Here is a 4,229-nt window from a genome sequence, read left to right as displayed (position 1 = left end):
GAGCTGGGTGAAGTGAGGGTGGAACACAGGGGATTAATTCCCCCTTTAATGCCTGCCTCCAGCGCTTGGTGGAGGTGGGAGAATGATGCCTGGGACGGTGAGAGTCTCCCCCAGAGAGGGGAGAGAGGAGGGAGGGAGACAGAGAGCCAGAGAGCTGGGTGAAGTGAGGGTGGTACAGGGATTAAAGTGTCCCCTAAGATCTTACTCCAGTGCTGGGTGGAGGTGGGAGAATGAGGCCTGGGACGGTGAGAGTCTCCCCCAGAGAGGGGAGAGAAGAGGGAGGGAGACAGAGAGCCAGAGAGCTGGGTGAAGTGAGGGTGGAACACAGGGGATTAATTCCCCCTTTAATGCCTGCCTCCAGCGCTGGGTGGAGGTGGGAGAGTGATGCCTGGGAGGTTGAGAGTCTCCCCCAGAGAGGGGAGAGAGGAGGGAGGGAGACAGAGAGCCAGAGAGCTGGGTGAAGTGAGGGTGGAACACAGGGGATTAATTCCCCCTTTAATGCCTGCCTCCAGCGCTGGGTGGAGGTGGGAGAATGAGGCCTGGGAGGTTGAGAGTCTCCCCCAGAGAGGGGAGAGAGGAGGGAGGGAGACAGAGAGCCAGAGAGCTGGGTGAAGTGAGGGTGGTACAGGGATTAAAGTGTCCCCTAAGATCTTACTCCAGTGCTGGGTGGAGGTGGGAGAATGAGGCCTGGGACGGTGAGAGTCTCCCCCAGAGAGGGGAGAGGAGAGGGAGGGAGACAGAGAGCCAGAGAGCTGGGTGAAGTGAGGGTGGTACACGGGGGATTAATTCCCCCTTTAATGCCTGCCTCCAGTGCTGGGTGGAGGTGGGAGAATGAGGCCTGGGACGGTGAGAGTCTCCCCCAGAGAGGGGAGAGAAGAGGGAGGGAGGGAGACAGAGAGCCAGAGAGCTGGGTGAAGTGAGGGTGGTACACGGGGGATTAATTCCCCCTTTAATGCCTGCCTCCAGTGCTGGGTGGAGGTGGGAGAATGAGGCCTGGGACGGTGAGAGTCTCCCCCAGAGAGGGGAGAGAAGAGGGAGGGAGACAGAGAGCCAGAGAGCTGGGTGAAGTGAGCATGGAACACAGGGGATTAATTCCCCCTTTAATGCCTGCCTCCAGCGCTGGGTGGAGGTGGGAGAATGAGGCCTGGGACGGTGAGAGTCTCCCCCAGAGAGGGGAGAGAAGAGGGAGGGAGGGAGACAGAGAGCCAGAGAGCTGGGTGAAGTGAGGGTGGTACACGGGGGATTAATTCCCCCTTTAATGCCTGCCTCCAGTGCTGGGTGGAGGTGGGAGAATGAGGCCTGGGACGGTGAGAGTCTCCCCCAGAGAGGGGAGAGAAGAGGGAGGGAGACAGAGAGCCAGAGAGCTGGGTGAAGTGAGCATGGAACACAGGGGATTAATTCCCCCTTTAATGCCTGCCTCCAGCGCTGGGTGGAGGTGGGAGAATGAGGCCTGGGAGGTTGAGAGTCTCCCCCAGAGAGGGGAGAGAAGAGGGAGGGAGACAGAGAGCCAGAGAGCTGGGTGAAGTGAGGATGGAACACAGGGGATTAATTCCCCCTTTAATGCCTGCCTCCAGCGCTGGGTGGAGGTGGGAGAATGAGGCCTGGGAGGTTGAGAGTCTCCCCCAGAGAGGGGAGAGAAGAGGGAGGGAGACAGAGAGCCAGAGAGCTGGGTGAAGTGAGGATGGAACACAGGGGATTAATTCCCCCTTTAATGCCTGCCTCCAGCGCTGGGTGGAGGTGGGAGAATGAGGCCTGGGACGGTGAGAGTCTCCCCCAGAGAGGGGAGAGAAGAGGGAGGGAGGGAGACAGAGAGCCAGAGAGCTGGGTGAAGTGAGCATGGAACACAGGGGATTAATTCCCCCTTTAATGCCTGCCTCCAGCGCTGGGTGGAGGTGGGAGAATGAGGCCTGGGACGGTGAGAGTCTCCCCCAGAGAGGGGAGAGGAGAGGGAGGGAGACAGAGAGCCAGAGAGCTGGGTGAAGTGAGGGTGGAACACAGGGGATAAATTCCCCCTTTAATGCCTGCCTCCAGTGCTGGGTGGAGGTGAGATAGGCGGAGGGCGGCGGGTCGGTCGGGGCCAGCGAGAGCCGAGCCCCGGGGGTGCCTGGCGCGAGCGGGGGCTCCGTGGGGCGCGTGGGGGCCGAGCACCGGTGGGGTCCACCCTTTGGCCGGGCCCGGGGGCCCGTGACCGGGTCGGCGGCGGCCGTTGCGGCGCTCCCCGGCCACGGGGCAGTGAAATGGACAGCCTGGCAAAGGCTGGGCGGAAACGGAGCTCATGCCCCCTTTAATGTCTGTCAAGGGTGAGGAGGGGCGGCGGGTCCGTCGGGGCCAGCGAGAGCCGAGCCCCGGGGGTGCCTGGCGCGAGCGGGGGCTCCGTGGGGCGCGTGGGGGCCGAGCACCGGTGGGGTCCACCCTTTGGCCGGGCCCGGGGGCCCGTGACCGGGTCGGCGGCGGCCGTTGCGGCGCTCCCCGGCCTCGGGGCAGTGAAATGGACAGCCTGGCAAAGGCTGGGCGGAAACGGAGCTCATGCCCCCTTTAATGTCTGTCAAGGGTGAGGAGGGGCGGCGGGTCCGTCGGGGCCAGCGAGAGCCGAGCCCCGGGGGTGCCTGGCGCGAGCGGGGGCTCCGTGGGGCGCGTGGGGGCCGAGCACCGGTGGGGTCCACCCTTTGGCCGGGCCCGGGGGCCCGTGACCGGCTCGGCGGCGGCCGTTGCGGCGCTCCCCGGCCACGGGGCAGTGAAATGGACAGCCTGGCAAAGGCTGGGCGGAAACGGAGCTCATGCCCCCTTTAATGTCTGTCACCAGTGCTTGGCGGAGGTGCGAGAGGCGGAGATCGGAGGCTCCCAGAGAGGGGAGAGGGAAAAATGGATGAAAATAGGGTAAAACAGGAGAAAGCCTCCCTCCCTCCCTCCCTCCCTCCTCTATTTCATTTGTTTTTCTTTCCCCCAGGGCTTCATCCAGCAGGGAGGTCGGAGGCTTCCAGCCAGGCGAGAGGGAGAGATGTGAGAAAATCGGATAAAATAGAGTGAGCTTTCTCCCTCGGTTATTTCCCGTGTTTAAACCAAAGCGGCCGGAGTGGAGTACCAGGGGCGCGAGTGTGGGACGGGTGAAGTGCCCGGGGTAAGCGGCCGGAGCTCCGGCCGCTTCCCCGGCGCCTTCTCCCCGTCAAACACTTGGAAAAATCTCAGCAGCGGTGATTTCCATCCAGCAGGGAGGTCGGAGGCTTCCAGCCAGGCGAGAGGGAGAGATGTGAGAAAATCGGATGAAATAGAGTGAGCTTTCTCCCTCGGTTATTTCCCGTGTTTAAACCAAAGCGGCCGGAGCGGAGTACCAGGGGCGCGAGTGTGGGACGGGTGAAGTGCCCGGGGTAAGCGGCCGGAGCTCCGGCCGCTTCCCCGGCGCCTTCTCCCCGTCAAACACTTGGAAAAATCTCAGCAGCGGTGATTTCCATCCAGCAGGGAGGTCGGAGGCTTCCAGCCAGGCGAGAGGGAGAGATGTGAGAAAATCGGATGAAATAGAGTGAGCTTTCTCCCTCGGTTATTTCCCGTGTTTAAACCAAAGCGGCCGGAGCGGAGTACCAGGGGCGCGAGTGTGGGACGGGAGAAGTGCCCGGGGTAAGCGGCCGGAGCTCCGGCTGAAAAATTTCAGCAGCGGTGATTTCCAAACCTCTAAGTTTGAGACGGGGAGAAGGCGCGGGGTAAGCGGCGGAGCTCCGGCCGCTTCCCCGGCGCCTTCTCCCCGTCAAACACTTAGAAAAATTTCAGCAGCGGTGATTTCCAAACCTCTAAGTTTGAGACGGGGAGAAGGCGCGGGCGGAAGCGGGTAGAGGTCCGCCGCCTCCCCTTCTCCCTCCCGTCTGACACAGTTAGGGGCGGTTTTCCAAGCTACCCTCCGCACGATTTGAGAAACCTGGTTTTTGAAAAGTGGGACCTCCAGAGAAGCTGTCCCAGCGGCCTCCCAGCTCGTTCCCCAGGCAGGGGAGGCCCCATATCGGCCAGAGTCGGCCGTCACAACAGCCTCATGAGCTCCAGGCACAGACAGACACACACCCTGACCGATTGGCACTCGTGACCCGCCATCGGAGGGCCCCCGCCGGCCGGCCCAGCGCCGGTGTTCGGGCGGACGGTTCCTCCGGACCGCGGGTTCGCCTCTATGGCCGGGAGGAGGAGCCGGGGCTGCTCGCCCCACTCCCTCCCGGGCCGACCGCTCTGCAGCGTGACCGAGAAGCCCC

This window comes from Epinephelus lanceolatus, unplaced genomic scaffold, assembly GCF_041903045.1.
Source record: "Epinephelus lanceolatus isolate andai-2023 unplaced genomic scaffold, ASM4190304v1 scaffold50, whole genome shotgun sequence".
Lineage (NCBI taxonomy): Eukaryota > Metazoa > Chordata > Actinopteri > Perciformes > Serranidae > Epinephelus > Epinephelus lanceolatus.
Note: the sequence above shows the minus strand (reverse complement) of the source record.